Raw genomic sequence first — 18,063 nt, forward strand, 5'->3', positions numbered from 1 at the left:
GTTACACGGCCATGTAAACACCAATAACCCCTTTGAATAACCAGAATATGCTCATATTCTGGTTTTTAAAAACCCCAATATGAGCCCTGGGTTACTCCTTTTAAAACTGAATATTGGGTCATGTAAACGTAACAGAATATCCCCATCAAACGGAACAGGAATCTGTTTTCTGCTCATGCTCTGTTCACAAGGAATCCTGGTCTTTTGAGTCCAGGAAGTTCTTCTAAACACGGAGAAACCAAGACCAGGAGGAGACTAATCACTTCATAAATGGAATGAAGGATATGAACATTTCTGCATTTGTAGACGGTAGAAAGTACCGGGATAGAAGATTTACTAAAAGTTGCTGAAGCAGCATTTGTTTTGGATTTGGATCCAGGAAGAAGAAGCAGAAATGACGGGAATTGTGTCATCACGTTCTCCGTGCGTCGCTGGTTTGATCCAGATAAATGATTAATCACCATGGAAACGGAATATTCCCAATGTTTCAGGAACCGGAATATTAGCAATAACCTGAATTTGGACTGATGTAAACGTAGTCCATGATGTCGTCCAGTTCATCAGGACTCAGAAGGAAACACAAACTCATGTTGTCATCCACGTTGGGAAGAGAAACAAAAATGATAATAATAATAAAAGTTAAAAAAAAAAATATATATATATATATATAGTGACATAACAAAAAAGTAGTAGTAGTGAAATGAATGTAAACTTAAATAAGAAAATAAAATGAAAATGAAATTTGTTATCTAGAGATTAATAATTAGTTCTTAGATCAATGATTAGCAATTCCAGTAATAGTCACAAGTTAAACTAGTAAATACTTGAGTGGGAATGTTGTCATATATCACCCCAGAGTTATATACCAATGTATTAGTAATTATTCTGTTACTATTCTTAGGGATAAAAAACAAAGACATCAGCTCAGTCCTTTGGAAATACTCTCACATTTTCTAAATAAGTAATAAATGGTTTCCAGCTGGAGAAGAACTTTCTAATGAACCCTAATTGTAAACTTTATTTTTTCCAATTTGAATAAATCCATAATATCAATTGCTGCCCTTTTGAACTGTATTTTAGACATGAAGTGATGGATGGCAGCAAACTTCCTACAGCTCAACCAGGACAAACGGAGGTTTTACTCATCGGTCCTGAAGGCCAGAGAGAGAAACTTTTACCAAAGTTACAGGATTTAAATCCTCAAAATCACTTACAAATCTGGGCCTGATTTTTGACTCTGAGCTCACTTTTATTCCACATATCAAAAACAGAACAAAGATGGGAGAATGAACTTCTTTGTAATATTTCTTCTGTTGATTGGGAACAAATGTGTAAAAACATTTATGAAACAACTAATTCAAATTATTGGAAGGAGTTTGCGTGGAAGATTTTAATTAGATATTTTAGGACACCCCAAATTTAAAGTAAGTACAAATGTGATCTAAATTCAAATTGTTGTAGAAAATGCAGGAGCAGATAAAACACCACAGTCGTGTATTCTGGTCGTGTTTAGTTAGAAGTGAATTTAGTGAAAACTCTGTCAGAGAATTGGAGAATATTTTTTGTGTTTCTTTTGATAAAAATCCACTGGTGTTATTACTTGGAAAAACACCAGAGGAAATGAAGAGGAAAGAAACTCACTTGTTTTTAGTTTTAAGAGCAGCATTAATGAAACAAATGACAAGAAATTGGTTAAAGGATGATCATTTAATTAATTCTAAATGGAAGGATCTTGTAAATGACAAATATGGAATGGAAAAAATAACAATGAGACGTAGAAATCCAGTTTATATTTTTGAATAAAGATGGAAAAGATGTATTTATTTATTTATTTCAGATCCCCATTAGTTGCTGCCTCAGCAGCCACTATTCTTCCTGGGGTCCAACAGTACAAATATACATTTCTATAAAACTTTTACAGTACAATATAAAATGTTAGTTAAACAGAATAAAACAAAGTACAAAGAACAGCAACTAAAAAGAAAATAAGACAAAAAAAACAAAAACTAATAAAAACTAAAGATAATAATAAGCAGAAAAAACAATGAAAAAAAAGAAAAGGAATTTTCCTAAGTGAAAAAAACAAACAAACAAACAAACAAAAACAACCAAAAACAGATAGATTAAAGATAAATCCAACTAAAGATAAATAAGTTCATACTAAATGAGGCAAATACAAAAACAAAAACAAAGAAACGTATTTCAATAGAAGAAAATTTAAAAATAGTGAAAACAACCGGAAACGTCACAAAACCTCAGCAAAATAAAATACTAAGAATTGAAATTAAATGCAGAACAAGAAAATATGTTTATTTATATAACACCTAACTCAATTAAATCAATAAGCTAAAACCATTAGACACAATCTAAAACAACCGGTTTCTTTTGAACTTCCTTTCTTAGTCTCCTCTTGAAGCTTCAACTCTGCCACGAGTTGAAATAAGATTTTCTGGAAGTCTATTCCCGTAAGTAACTGCCCTGTACATTACTGTTGTTTTTAGTGCATGGGTTTAGGTTTGGGCAGGTGAAATCACCTCTCATGTCTAGTATGATAGCTGTGGCTATCACTAGCAAGAAGCAACTGAGAAAAGAGATCATTTGGTGTATGACATGTGTAAATATTGTTTAAAAACAGTATCAGGCTACATGCTAGTCTGTCATTGACTTTCATCCATGATAGTTTATTATGCATTTCTTCCACACTACATCTATACGAGCTATGCAGAGCGAGTCTCGCTGCTCTATTTTGGGTAAACTGGATCTTATATATTTCATGTTTGGAGGCGTTAGACCAGATTACTGGGCAGTAATCAATATGTGACAAAACCAGAGATTGTATAACTTGTTTAATAATTGTATTGGTTACAAAATAGGCACTCCTTCTAATGATTGAGAGGCTTCTACTCATTTTTGCTACAATGTTGTTTATGTGAGTGTCCCAAGACAATGTTTCATCAATCGTAACACCCAGTAATCTGGCCTCCTTAACTTGCTCAATTTCAGCTCCATGCAAGGACACACGTAATCTGTGTTCCTTTTTATGAGCATGTTTTGAGCAAATAACAAGACATTTCGTTTTGTATCGATTCAGTTTCAGTGTATTTTCAGTGACCCATTTAGAAATCTGCGTTAACTCTTTTTGAACAATACTGCTCAGATCTGTGTCATTCTTTGCAGATAAATATATTGTTGTGTCATCTGCATAAATTGCAGTGTGAGCATTTTGTTAAATATAAGGCATATCATTTACAAATATCGAGTACAGCAGAGGACCCAGGCAGCTTCCTTGAGGAAGGCCACAATGTAATGTTTTAATAGATGAAAAAGTTCCATTAAACATGACACACTGCCTTCTATTGAATAGGTAGCTTTTCATCCAGCTAATAGATGAGGGTTGGAAACCATAAGCAGCTGGTTTGGAAAGGAGCAGTTCATGGTCAATGATATCAAAGGCAGCACTAAAATCCAACAACACTGTTCCCACCAATAATTTACCATCAATTTGTTTAAGCCAATCATCTGTCAGGTGTGTGAGAGCAGTGCATGTTGAATATCCAGTTTTATACGCATGTTGAAAATCTGAATTGATATTATTTATAGAGAAGTCATTTTGAATTTGTGTAAATACAATTGTTTCCATAAGTTTTCCCAAAACAGGTAAGATACTGATCGGCGTACTGTTTGAGCCAGTGAATGGTTCTTTTCTATTTTTAGGTAAAGCAGTGACTTTAGCTAACTTCCACACTTGAGGATAAATACCCTCTTCCAAACTCAAGTTGAAAATATGGGATATTGGTCCAGCTACAATTTCAGCTGAGAGTTTTAACAGTCTGCTATCTAAATGATCATGTCCACAAGGTTTGTCACATTTCAATTCAGACAAAAGTTTTTTAATTTCTAACATGCTAGTGGGCAGAAATTTAAATTGACATCTTTTGTCGTGCATGATATGTTTTTTTATAATTGATTCAGAAAGTTGACTATTTCCAGGCAGCATACTGTTTCTTATTGTATTTACTTTATCTATGAAATAATTATTGAAATGATCTGCAATTTCTTTGGGCTTGGTGATGAAACCATCACCTGATTCAATGAAAGATGTGGATTTTTTCATTTTATCTTTACCCATGATTTGATTGAGAGTACTCCAAAGTTTTTTACTGTCATGTTTCATTTCTTCAATTTTTGATTGATAGTAAAGCCTTTTTTTCTGTTTATTTAATTTGGTCACTTTGTTTCTTAAAGAGCGATATACCAGCCAATCCTCTGAGCACCCTGAGTTTGTAGCATTTTTTTTCAATTGATTTCTTTCTTTCATTAATTTTCTCAAGTCAGAGTCGAGCCGAGGTGCTTTGACAGATCTGACGGTAAGTTTTTTTAGTGGTGCATGCTTGTCACAGACAGAGGAAAACAACTTCATAAATTCATGTAGAACATCTTCAGTATGAGTAAACTGTAATACACTGTCCCACTTTATTTTGTGCATATCTTCAATAAATGTACTATCACAGAAATGCTTATAGATTCTTTTATATATAATTTTAGGACCCATTTTGGGGACTTTGGCTTTTCTTGCTGTGGCTATCATGTTATGGTCACTGAAACCAATAGGAACTGACACAACATTTGAGCATTTATCAGTTGAGTTCGTAAAGAAATGATGAATACAGGTTGAAGATGATACACCAGATTTCTTTATATTCATTCTGGTTGGTAAGTTTACCATTTGAGATAGGTTACATACAGTGGCAATGTCATTAAGCTTTCTTTTCATAGGGCGGCTTTTTGAGAGCCAGTCTATATTCAAGTCTCCTACAAAATACATTTCTCTGTCTGTGTCTGAAACATTCTGAAGCATTGAACAGATGTTTTCAAGATAAACAGCATCACAGTTCGGTGGCCTATAACAGCAACATATTAGTAATGGCTTGAGATGAGGCAAATGAACCTGAATCCAGATTGCTTCCACGTCTGGATAGTTAAGATTACCTCTTCATTTTGTTGGAATATGATCGTGTATATAAAAAGCTTCTCCACCTCCGTGTCTGTTTCTATCCAGTCTGATTATATTGGAGCCTTGTAAACATATTTCAGTATTGTCCATTGATTCATCCAGATGACTTTCAGAAATTGCCACTATGTGTAGATCATTTTCTAACATAATGTTACTCAACTCATTGACCTTATTTTTCAGGGAGTTTAATAGACATATTGTATAAAGTCAGCTATGCCGATGGATGTCAGAAAGAACAAAAGAACAATTAGCAATACTAAACACAAAGTCAAAGTCCCACACACCTGAACCAACAGCAGAATTTTCCTTCTATGCATATTTTTCCAAATCTTTCATGCTTCTGACCACTAGCACTTTACCTGTTCAGGTGTGCCATTTAGCTTTATGTAGATTTTACAGTTGGAGGTCCATGTTGCTTGAATTTCTTTCTCTTTGCGTAGGTAGCGCGCTTTTCTTGCAATATCAGCATTATTTTTGGTTAAATGTTCATTGAGGTAAACATTTGTTCCCTTGAGCCTCTTACCCTGTTGCAGAAGATTGCTTTTGTATTTTCTGTTTGCAAAGCTCATGATGATGGTTGCTGGCTTGCTTTTGTCTCTCTGGGGCAGAGGGGGGCAGGCTTCTATGTTGTCCTTGTTTCTACTGATTCCCTTATTCTGGAGGAACGTAACCACCTGCTGCTCCACTGAGTCCAGATCCTGCTCAGTGGGCTCTGGTTGTTCCGCCCGGACTTCAATGCAGCAGCAAATGACCCCGGTCTTATCCACAGTCCTGTGACAATGACATCATTCATCCGAGTGTATTGTTCCATATTTGATCATCTGCTTTCCAATTGTGCAATCTTGACATCTTTCTCTTCATTCTGCTTTTCAGTTCTTTGATCTCTTTTATCATGTCCATTAAAATGTCTTGCTTACTTGTCATAGCTTCCATTTGATGTCCCATGAACTCCAAGGATTTTCTCACTTCATCATTCGATCTCTTCAGTTCTTCCATGTCTCTTTTCGTAGCCATCTTGGTACTGATTCTTTAACCAGTTGCTGCTGGAAGCTTCCTGGCTGCTGGTAGGAGCCACTTTGTTGCTGGGAGAGGCCTGCTGTAGTTAGGCCTGGTGGTAGCCGCCGCTGGCCTGGTGGTAGCCGCCGCTGGCCTGGTGGTAGCCGCCGCTGGCCTGGTGGTAGCCGCCGCTGGCCTGGTGGTAGCCGCCGCTGGCCTGGTGGTAGCCGCCGCTGGCCTGGTGGTAGCCGCCGCTGGCCTGGTGGTAGCCGCCGCTGGCCTGGTGGTAGCCGCCGCTGGCCTGGTGGTAGCCGCCGCTGGCCTGGTGGTAGCCTCCGCTGGCCTGGTGGTAGCCGCCGCTGGCCTGGTGGTAGCCGCCGCTGGCCTGGTGGTAGCCGCCGCTGGCCTGGTGGTAGCCGCTGCTTGCCAGGTGGTAGCCGCCGCTGGCCTGGTGGTAGCCTCCGCTGGCCTGGTGGTAGCCGCCGCTGGCCTGGTGGTAGCCGCCGCTGGCCTGGTGGTAGCTGCTGCTGGCCTGGTGGTAGCCGCCGCTGGCCTGGTGGTAGCCGCCGCTGGCCTGGTGATAGCTGCTGCTGGCCTGGTGGTAGCCGCCGCTGGCCTGGTGGTAGCCGCCGCTGGCCTGGTGGTAGCCGCCGCTGGCCTGGTGGTAGCCGCCGCTGGCCTGGTGGTAGCCGCCGCTGGCCTGGTGGTAGCCGCCGCTGGCCTGGTGGTAGCCGCCGCTGCTCACAGATTGAATGTCCCATGACAATTATACAGTAATATAATATGAAAATAAGGTACAAACAATAATAAATAAATTAAATACATGACATTTAAGTAAAATAATACAGCAAAGTCCATCATACAAGGGGTAAGTAAGGATATCAGTCTTCTAAATCAGTGGGAAAATGTCTTAACACTTCATACATTTTTTGTGCTTTTGTTTCAGTTATTAGTTTTAAAGATTTTAAATATAATCCAAATTAATTTAAATTACAGCCGGTATGTTAAACATGTCTGGTCCTCGATTCTTCTCTATTTTAGGTTTCATGATCTGTTTTATGTTTCATGTCTTGTGTCTTGTCAATATTGTCTTATATATTGTTTTATTGCAGTTTTGCACTTTTGTTAATTACAGAACTATTCATAAATTACCGACCGAAATTACATTAATTAATGAAAGAAGAAGGATGAAGATTGTTTTTGCACTAATTTCTCCTCGAAACAGACTAGTTTTGCCTTTTTAACTGTTTATTGTGGATTTATTTTGAAAGGAATAACAGGAAGTTCTATTGTCATTTAAACCTTCTAACTTTACACTGACTGCAGTTACCTTGTATAACCGCTAGAGGGCGAACTGTTGCAATCCTTTATTGAAAAAACACCATAGAACTCGGTTTATTACATAATATATACTATAAAAATAAACTATATTATACTATAACTTTATTATACTATAACCTGAACTGTCACCTCAAGGAAAACCCTTAAAAAAGAGAAAAAAGAGACTCCTTTAACCGTGAAACTGTGGTTTTGTGTTGCTTCTCACAGCAGGTTTGGGTTTTTTTCTTAATTCTTTTATTTGTGTCAAAGGTTCATTCTAAAACAAACATGGTAAATCTACATTCCATACAAATACATTTGTAATTGAAACGAGGTTGATAAAGGGAACAGTAGATTGGACACTGTATGTTCGTTCCTTTTTATTTATTTCAACATGTATAAAAAAGAAGAAGAAAAGATAAGAAAACAAATACAGGTGGACATTCCACCACATAAAGAAAAAAAACACATCAAAACACATATTTCAGTTACATGTTGGAAAAGGAGTGGGAGGAAGTATAAATGTATTTAATCCCACCCCCTTTCCACAACTAAACATAAATTATATGTCTGTATTTACTTTTTATACTATACACTAATTTGTATAAATAAATATATATCATTTTTACAAAAATAACCTGTTTAATACCAGATGTAAGCTCTATCATAAATATAATATAGTATGTAAACCTGAGAATAAAGTGTGTAGATTGAATGTCCCATGACAATTATACAGTAATATAATATGAAAATAAGGTACAAACAATAATAAATAAATTAAATACATGACATTTAAGTAAAATAATACAGCAAAGTCCATCATACAAGGGGTAAGTAAGGATATCAGTCTTCTAAATCAGTGGGAAAATGTCTTAACACTTCATACATTTGTTGTGCTTTTGTTTCAGTTATTAGTTTTAAAGATTTTAAATATAATCCAAATTAATTTAAATCACAGCCGGTATGTTAAACATGTCCGGTCCTCGATTCTTCTCTATTTTAGGTTTCATGATCTGTTTTATGTTTCATGTCTTGTGTCTTGTCAATATTGTCTTTTATTGCAGTTTTGCACTTTTGTTAATTACAGAACTATTCATAAATTACCGACCGAAATTACATTAATTAATGACAGAAGACGGATGGAGATTGTTTTTGCACTAATTTCTCCTCGAAACAGACTTGTTTTGGCTTTTTAACTGTTTATTGTGTATTTATTTTGAAAGGAATAACAGGAAGTTCTATTGTCATTTAAACCTTCTAACTTTACACTGACTGCAGTTACCTTGTATAACCGCTAGAGGGCGAACTGTTGCAATCCTTTATTGAAAAAACACCATAGAACTCGGTTTATTACATAATATATACTATAAAAATAAACTATATTATACTATAACTTTATTATACTATAACCGGAACTGTCACCTCGAGGAAAACCCTTAAAAAAGAGAAAAAAGAGACTCCTTTAACCGTGAAACTGTGCTTTTGTGTTGCTTCTCACAGCAGGTTTGGGTTTTTTTCTTAATTCTTTTATTTGTGTCAAAGGTTCATTCTAAAACAAACATGGTAAATCTACATTCCATACAAATACATTTGTAATTGAAACGAGGTTGATAAAGGGAACAGTAGATTGGATACTGTATGTTCGTTCGTTTTTATTTATTTCAACATGTATAAAAAAAAGAAGAAAAGATAAGAAAACAAATACAGGTGGACATTCCACCACATAAAGAAAAAAAACACATCAAAACACATATTTCAGTTACATGTTCGAAAAGGAGTGGGAGGAAGTATAAATGTATTTAATCCCACCCCCTTTCCACAACTAAACATAAATTATATGTCTGTATTTACTTTTTATACTATACACTAATTTGTATAAATAAATATATATCATTTTTACAAAAATAACCTGTTTAATACCAGATGTAAGCTCTATCATAAATATAATATAGTATGTAAACCTGAGAATAAAGTGTGTAGATTGAATGTCCCATGACAATTATACAGTAATATAATATGAAAATAAGGTACAAACAATAATAAATACATTAAATACATGACATTTAAGTAAAATAATACAGCAAAGTCCATCATACAAGGGGTAAGTAAGGATATCAGTCTTCTAAATCAGTGGGAAAATGTCTTAACACTTCATACATTTTTCGTGCTTTTGTTTCAGTTATTAGTTTTAAAGATTTTAAATATAATCCAAATTAATTTAAATCACAGCCGGTATGTTAAACATGTCCGTCCTCGATTCTTCTCTATTTTAGGTTTCATGATCTGTTTTATGTTTCATGTCTTGTGTCTTGTCAATATTGTCTTTTATTGCAGTTTTGCACTTTGGTCCGCTGTTTTTGTTTACAGATCTAAAAAATAAAGTAAATACGTAGTTTTTTTTAATTCTTTTGCAGAAAGTTTGATGACTGTTGTTGCGATGATGAGAACAGACCGCCCTCTGGTGGTGACACTAGAAACTACCGTTTTCTTCCACTTAACCACATTATCGTCTGTAATTCATTTTAATTACAGAACTATTCATAAATTACCGACTGTAATTACATTAATTAATGACAGAAGACAGATGAAGATTGTTCTTGCACTAATTTCTCCTCGAAACAAACTCGTTTTGACTTTTTAACTGTTTATTGTGGATTTATTTTGAAAGGAATAACAGGAAGTACGTTTGTCATTTAAATCTTCTAACTTTACACTGACTGCAGTTACCTTGTGTAACCACTAGAGGGCGAACTGTTGCAATCCTTTATTGAAAAAACACCATAGAACTCGGTTTATTACATAATATATACTATAAAAATAAACTATATTATACTATAACTTTATTAAACTATAACCGGAACTGTCACCTCGAGGAAAACCCTTAAAAAAGAGAAAAAAGAGACTCCTTTAACCGTGAAACTGTGGTTTTGTGTTGCTTCTCACAGCAGGTTTGGGTTTTTTTCTTAATTCTTTTATTTGTGTCAAAGGTTCATTCTAAAACAAACATGGTAAATCTACATTCCATACAAATACATTTGTAATTGAAACGAGGTTGATAAAGGGAACAGTAGATTGGACACTGTATGTTCGTTCGTTTTTATTTATTTCAACATGTATAAAAAAAAAGAAGAAGAAAAGATAAGAAAACAAATCCAGGTGGACATTCCACCACATAAAGAAAAAAAACACATCAAAACACATATTTCAGTTACATGTTGGAAAAGGAGTGGGAGGAAGTATAAATGTATTTAATCCCACCCCCTTTCCACAACTAAACATAAATGATATGTCTGTATTTACTTTTTATACTATACACTAATTTGTATAAATAAATATATATCATTTTTACAAAAATAACCTGTTTAATACCAGATGTAAGCTCTATCATAAATATAATATAGTATGTAAACCTGAGAATAAAGTGTGTAGAGATTGAATGTCCCATGACAATTATACAGTAATATAATATGAAAATAAGGTACAAACAATAATAAATAAATTAAATACATGACATTTAAGTAAAATAATACAGCAAAGTCCATCATACAAGGGGTAAGTAAGGATATCAGTCTTCTAAATCAGTGGGAAAATGTCTTAACACTTCATACATTTGTTGTGCTTTTGTTTCAGTTATTAGTTTTAAAGATTTTAAATATAATCCAAATTAATTTAAATCACAGCCGGTATGTTAAACATGTCCGGTCCTCGATTCTTCTCTATTTTAGGTTTCATGATCTGTTTTATGTTTCATATCTTGTGTCTTGTCAATATTGTCTTTTATTGCAGTTTTGCACTTTGGTCCGCTGTTTTTGTTTAAAGTGCTAAAAAATAAAGTAAATACATAGCTTTTAACACTATTTTGTATAAAGTTTATACAGTTATACAATCTGCAACTTTACTGAGGCAGCAGTATTAATAACAACACAAATAAAATGAAATACAACAAAATAAAAAACATTTGTAGCTTTTCTTTATTTTTCTACAGTTTCGTGACTGGTGTTACGGTGTTACGATCGCCCTCTGGTGGTGACACTAGAAACTACAGTTTTGTTCCATTTAACGACATTATCGTCTGTAATTCATTTTAATTACAGAACTATTCATAAATTATCGACTGTAATTACATTAATTAATGACAGAAGACAGATGAATACTGTTTTTGCACTAATTTCTCCTAGAAACAGACTCGTTTTTTGCCTTTTTAACTGTTTATTGTGGATTTATTTTGAAAGCAATAACAGGAAGTACTTTTGTCATTTAAACCTTCTAACTTTACACTGACTGCAGTTACCTTGTATAACCGCTAGAGGGCGAACTGTTGCAATCCTTTATTGGAAAAACACCATAGAACTCGGTTTATTACATAATATATACTATAAAAATAAACTATATTAAACTATAACTTTATTATACTATAACTGGAACTGTCACCCCGAGGAAAACTCTTAAAAAAGAGAAAAAAGAGACTCCTTTAACCGTGAAACTGTGGTTTTGTGTTGCTTCTCACAGCAGGTTTGGGTTTTTTTCTTAATTCTTTTATTTGTGTCAAAGGTTCATTCTAAAACAAACATGGTAAATCTACATTCCATACAAATACATTTGTAATTGAAACGAGGTTGATAAAGGGAACAGTAGATTGGATACTGTATGTTCGTTCCTTTTTATTTATTTCAACATGTCACTTGCCTGATGGCTACCTGATGATGGGGAAGTGACATCACTTCCTGTAGACGGCGGTGACATCACTTCCTGTCAGACGGCGGTGACATCACTTCCTGTCAGACGGTGTTGTTCTTCATCAGCGCCTGCTCCCCGAACAGCTGCTTGAAGTGGAAGACGTGATCGTCACAGTGTTCCCCTGAAACACACACATTATACACACATAATACACAATAAATACACAATACACACACACACACACACACACACACACACACACACACACACACACACATAATACACAATAAATACACAATACACACACACACACACACATTATACACAATAAATACACACTATACACACACACGTCACAGTGTTCCCCTGGAACACACAATAAATACACAATACACACACATAAATACACACACACACACACACACACACACACGTGTTCGTCACAGTGTTCCCCTGGAACACAATACACAATAAATACACAATATACACACATAATACACACACACACACACACACAATAAATACACACACCCCTGACCTTTGACCCCTCACCTGGGGTGAAGGCGGGGCTCCCCCTGACCTTTGACCTCTCACCTGGGGTGAAGGCGGGGCTCCCCCTGACCTTTGACCTCTCACCTGGGGTGAAGGCGGGGCTCCCCCTGACCTTTGACCTCTCACCTGGGGTGAAGGCGGGGCTCCCCCTGACCTTTGACCCCTCACCTGGGGTGAAGGCGGGGCTCCCCCTGACCTTTGACCTCTCACCTGGGGTGAAGGCGGGGCTCCCCCTGACCTTTGACCCTCACCTGGGGTGAAGGCGGGGCTCCCCCTGACCTTTGACCCTCACCTGGGGTGAAGGCGGGGCTCCCCCTGACCTTTGACCTCTCACCTGGGGTGAAGGCGGGGCTCCCCCTGACCTTTGACCCTCACCTGGGGTGAAGGCGGGGCTCCCCCTGACCTTTGACCCTCACCTGGGGTGAAGGCGGGGCTCCCCCTGACCTTTGACCCTCACCTGGGGTGAAGGCGGGGCTCCCCCTGACCTTTGACCCTCACCTGGGGTGAAGGCGGGGCTCCCCCTGACCTTTGACCCTCACCTGGGGTGAAGGCGGGGCTCCCCCTGACCTTTGACCTCTCACCTGGGGTGAAGGCGGGGCCCCCCCCCTGACCTTTGACCCCTCACCTGGGGTGAAGGCGGGGCTCCCCCTGACCTTTGACCTCTCACCTGGGGTGAAGGCGGGGCTCCCCCCCCTGACCTTTGACCCCTCACCTGGGGTGAAGGCGGGGCTCCCCCCCCCTGACCTTTGACCCCTCACCTGGGGTGAAGGCGGGGCTCCCCCCCCCTGACCTTTGACCTCTCACCTGGGGTGAAGGCGGGGCTCCCCCTGACCTTTGACCCCTCACCTGGGGTGAAGGCGGGGCTCCCCCTGACCTTTGACCCCTCACCTGGGGTGAAGGCGGGGCTCCCCCGGAGCCGCTGGTTCCTCTGCTGGAAGGATCTGAAGATGGTGTAGAACAACATCTGGTCCCCCGTCTGCCGGGCCGCGTCCAGGAACTTCCGGGCCGAGACGTTGTCGTGGCCGCCTGGGGAGACCGGGACCAGAACCAGTTAGAACCAGAACCAGTTAGAACCAGAACCAGTTAGAACCAGAACCAGTTAGGACCAGTTAGAACCAGAACCAGGACCAGTTAGACCCGGTTAAATCAGGGGTCGGCAACCCAAAATTTTTTAGATCCATATTGTACGGTGTCCACTAGGGCTGCAACGATTCGTCGACGTTGTCGACAAAAATCCATAATCAAAATTGTCGACAGTGAATCGGGTGTGTGACTATTTGTATAGAAATGATCTGTTTGAAGTCTTTCAGTCAGGGTTCAGAATGCATCATAGCACAGAGACAGCACTTGTTCGAGTCACGAATGACCTCCTTATGGCCTCAGATAAGGGATTAGTTTCCATACTGGTTCTACTGGACCTCAGTGCTGCTTTTGACACTATAGATCATGGCATTTTACTGCACAGGTTAGAGCATGTTGTTGGGATTAAAGGGACAGCTCTATGTTGGTTTAAATCATACCTATCTGACAGGTTCCAGTTTGTTCATGTACATGAGGTTTCTTCAGAACAGTCAAGGGTCTGTTATGGTGTTCCGCAGGGTTCAGTGCTAGGGCCAATCTTGTTCAGTTTATACATGCAGCCGTTGGGAAGTATAATCCAGAATCACGGCATACACTTTCATTGTTATGCTGATGATACGCAGCTCTACTTGTCTATGAAGCCGGATGAAACAGAACCGTTAGTTAAACTTCAGGCATGTCTTAGGGACATCAAGGACTGGATGTCCAGAAATTTCCTGCTTCTAAATTCAGATAAAACAGAGGTTATCATTCTTGGTCCAGAGCATCTTAGGATGGGACTAGATGGTGTTGCGATGGCTTCCAGTGCAACTGTGAGAAACCTTGGTGTTATTTTCGATCAGGATTTGTCGTTTAAACCATATGTTAATCAGGTTTGTAAAATAGCCTTTTTCCATCTCCGTAATATTGCAAAGATTAGGAAAATCCTCTCGCAGAGTGATGCAGAAAAACTAGTTCATGCGTTTGTATCTTCTAGACTAGATTACTGTAATGTGTTGTTAGCAGGATGTCCAAGTAATTTGCTGAATAGGCTCCAGCTGATCCAAAATGCAGCAGCACGAGTACTGACAGGAATTAGCAGGAGAGACCACGTCTCTCCAGTGTTAGCGTCGCTCCATTGGTTACCCGTAAAATTCAGAATCCAATTTAAAATTTTATTACTTGCGTATAAAGCCCAAAACGGCTTAGCTCCGCATTATTTGCAAGACCTGATAGTGCCTTATGTTCCTGGCCGAGCTCTCCGCTCCCAGGGTGCAGGTTTACTCGTAGTTCCTAGAGTATCTAAATGTAGATTTGGAGGGCGGGCGTTCTGCTATCAGGCACCACTACTATGGAACCAACTTCCAATCTGGGTTAAGGAGGCTGACACCACCTCCACCTTTAAAACTAAACTTAAAACCTTTCTGTTTAGTAAAGCCTATAGTTAGTGTTTAGTAAACCTCTAGCTGGTGTTGGTAAATCTCTAGGTAGTGTAAACTCTAGTGTGTTAGAGTCAGTAGTTACAGCTATAGAACAAGACTATAATAGTTAGTGTTTAGTAAAGCCTATAGTTAGTGTTTAGTAAACCTCTAGCTGGTGTTGGTAAATCTCTAGGTAGTGTAAACTTTAGTGTGTCAGAGTCGCTCCTGTAGTTTCTTGTGCTGGCCCCCCCTTCTCCTCCCTTTTCTCTCTTTTGTCCATGTTGCAGCATCCTTTGCCGGACACCGGAACCTGCAGGTGGTCGTGGGTGGCTTGTAGCTTGCATTACGGAGCACAAGTCTTTTCCTGACCCTGCACCCCAACCTGGGACTTGCTGATTGGGCCGGAGCTTCGGGAGCTGCGTGCTGGCCTGCGGTCCCCACCCCTGGTCATCCCGTTGCTGGCCCCCCCTTCTCCTCCCTTTTCTCTCTTTTGTCCTGCAGGTGGTCGTGGGTGGCTGTAGCTTGCATTACGGAGCACAAGTCTTTTCCTGACCCTGCACCCCAACCTGGGACTTGCTGATTGGGCCGGAGCTTCGGGAGCTGCGTGCCGGCCTGCGGTCCCCACCCCCGGTCATCCTGTTGCTGCTTCCACCTGCCTGCTGTGCTGTTGCCGTCCCTGACCCACCAGTCTGGCCCTCGGCAGGAGGGTCCCCCCTTATGATCCAGGTCCTGGTCCAGGTTTCTTCCCTCCTAAAGGGGAGTTTTTCCTTGCCACTGTTTGGCTTAAGGTTTTTCTCCCACTAGGGGAGTTTTTACCTGCCATTGTTTATGTAATAACTGCTCGGGGGTCATGTTCATGTTCTGGATCTCTGGAAAGCGTCTAGAGACAACTCTGTTGTATTAGACGCTATATAAATAAAATTGAATTGAATTAAAAAAAAAATTGAATGAATCCATTGTGGACAATTGTCTCCAGACGTGTTTTTTTAACGGAGTGAGACGTCTCACTTCAATACAATCTCTGCTGAGAGTCACGCATGCACGACTGCGTCTGAGCGCAGCTGCAGGTAATACAACTTTGATAAAAAATAAAATAAAAAGTTTGGGACGGACAAAGTATTAAATTAAGTCAGATATTTGGAGAAACTGCATTTAGTGTCTGTGGAGCATCTTGGAAGAGAGACGGACGGGACCGCAGTCGGTCAGAAACATTCTCTCCCTCCACAGCAATGGAATGGCCAAGCCATTCATTTGTTAAATTCATTAGTTTCATTCTAAACTTTGTTTATTTTACGTTATTTATTAGTATTATTTGAGCCACTCATAGCTACTCTCGTTGCTAAAACCTCAATCACATAATTGATGCAGCGCAAAAGGAGAAAAAAGGCTTGTGCGCTGATGACAGTGATGGATTTGCATCTAACTTTCAGTCAGGTTCCTATGAACTGTCAATTATCCATCAAACTCCACAATGATCATGTTAACATTAAATCAGATAGATATGTCTGGACTTTTCTCTTGCGGGACGGGAGAAGACACTAAAAAAAAGCATCTTTATTATTGTGCGCCGTGCGGGCATGAATTCATGAGTTTTGCGGGAGGGGCGGGAGTGGAACACACGTTGCAGGCGGTAATGGTCAGAAATGCAGCGGGAGCAGGATGAAGAAAACAGTCCCTGTACTGTTCTCTCTACGTGTTATGCTCTTGCGTGAACGTAGATTAAACAGCCAGCCAAACTCCTTATTCAGAAGCCAGGATGTGAGCGTCTTGCTCCTTTAATTTTCTTGTTACACATAAGTCAGCATTTCTGACTGCACTGAATTCGGTGTAAAACTATAAAAGAAAGACACAAAAAATGTCTTAATAACAGCATAACAGCCATAAAATATCAGTGTCTGTGTTTTAACTGCTTATTATTAACTCGACAGGTATTAGCTCAACAGCTAAAAAGTTAGCAGGTAAGTAAACACTACTGTAACACAAGCAGAACATATTCAACTGTTCCTTTCTACACAAAATGCTTTCGAAATATATTAACACATCTTATCACACCTGTAAACTATGTGTAACACTTACAACCATTGCTTTCTGAAGGATAACTGCATCATTGCGGCCGTGAGACAATGTAAACAAACAAGTTTTCTCCGTTTTTCTCACCGTACTACCTACTTCCGGTTCGGGAGATTTTCAAAATAAAGGCGCCGGAAATACATGTTAATGTAGAAAAACAGATAAACATCTCAACATCGTTTTTAGCGACTTTCAAACATATTAAAATACATTCAGGGCAGAACAGTCCCGCTATAGCAGGATGAGGCTCTAGTACCATCTTTCTTGTGTTTATTATCATTTGCCACATAATTAATGCAACCTCATACTAAATTTAAAAAAAAAAATACTAATTATCCGATTAGTCGACTAATCGTGTCAATAGTCGGTGACTAGTCGACTATTAAAATAGTCGTTAGTTGCAGCCCTAGTGTCCAAGACCCGCCATTGCTAAAAATAAAAGTAACAGAAACAACAGAAACAGAAACAAACGCTGCTGCAAATTAAAGAAACGCTTAGCAAATAAAATAAACGCTGCAAACAAATAGAAACGCAGCTGCAAATAAAAAACGCTGAAAATATAAAGAAACCCCGCTTCAAATAAAATAAAAAAGCCACAACGGAAGTGAATTACCTGGGGCTGTTTTTGCCGACGCACCGGTGTTTTGACGGGAGAGGTGTTGTTTTTTTTGTTGCTTTTATCATTAATAATAATGCCAAGAATAATCTAAAGCGTGGGTAACAATAGTTATTTGTATGAATGTGAAGTTGAAGCGTGTGTGGTGTTCAGGGACTTCTCCTCTCACGTAAAAACACTGGTGCATCAGCAAAAATAGTCCCCGGTAATTCACTTCCGTTGTGGCTTTTTTATTTGCGTTGTTTTATTTTCAGCGGCGTTTCTTTTTATTTCAGCGTTTCTTTAATTTGCAGCGGCGTTTGTTTCTGTTTGCAGCGTTACTTTTATTTTTAGCAATG

At 38.9% G+C, this 18,063-nt stretch overlaps 2 protein-coding genes and 1 long non-coding RNA gene across 21 annotated transcripts in view; 1 reads left to right on the forward strand and 2 right to left on the reverse strand.

Annotated features, from left to right (window-relative positions):
* The window catches only part of LOC133423113 (NACHT, LRR and PYD domains-containing protein 14-like), a 485,953-nt gene that overhangs the window by 291,324 nt on the left and 176,566 nt on the right, over positions 1-18,063 (reverse strand). The window lies entirely within an intron of this gene.
* Positions 1-18,063, forward strand: part of LOC133423111 (NACHT, LRR and PYD domains-containing protein 14-like) — a 285,843-nt gene that overhangs the window by 186,717 nt on the left and 81,063 nt on the right. The gene's annotated exons all lie outside the window — the stretch shown is intronic.
* On the reverse strand, positions 11,887-17,212 carry LOC133423158 (uncharacterized). Its single transcript, XR_009770801.1, has 3 exons — positions 17,116-17,212; positions 13,448-13,585; positions 11,887-12,188 (listed from the first exon to the last, which is right to left on the reverse strand). It is a non-coding gene; the product is annotated as an uncharacterized LOC133423158 (long non-coding RNA).

This window comes from Cololabis saira, chromosome 22, assembly GCF_033807715.1.
Source record: "Cololabis saira isolate AMF1-May2022 chromosome 22, fColSai1.1, whole genome shotgun sequence".
Lineage (NCBI taxonomy): Eukaryota > Metazoa > Chordata > Actinopteri > Beloniformes > Belonidae > Cololabis > Cololabis saira.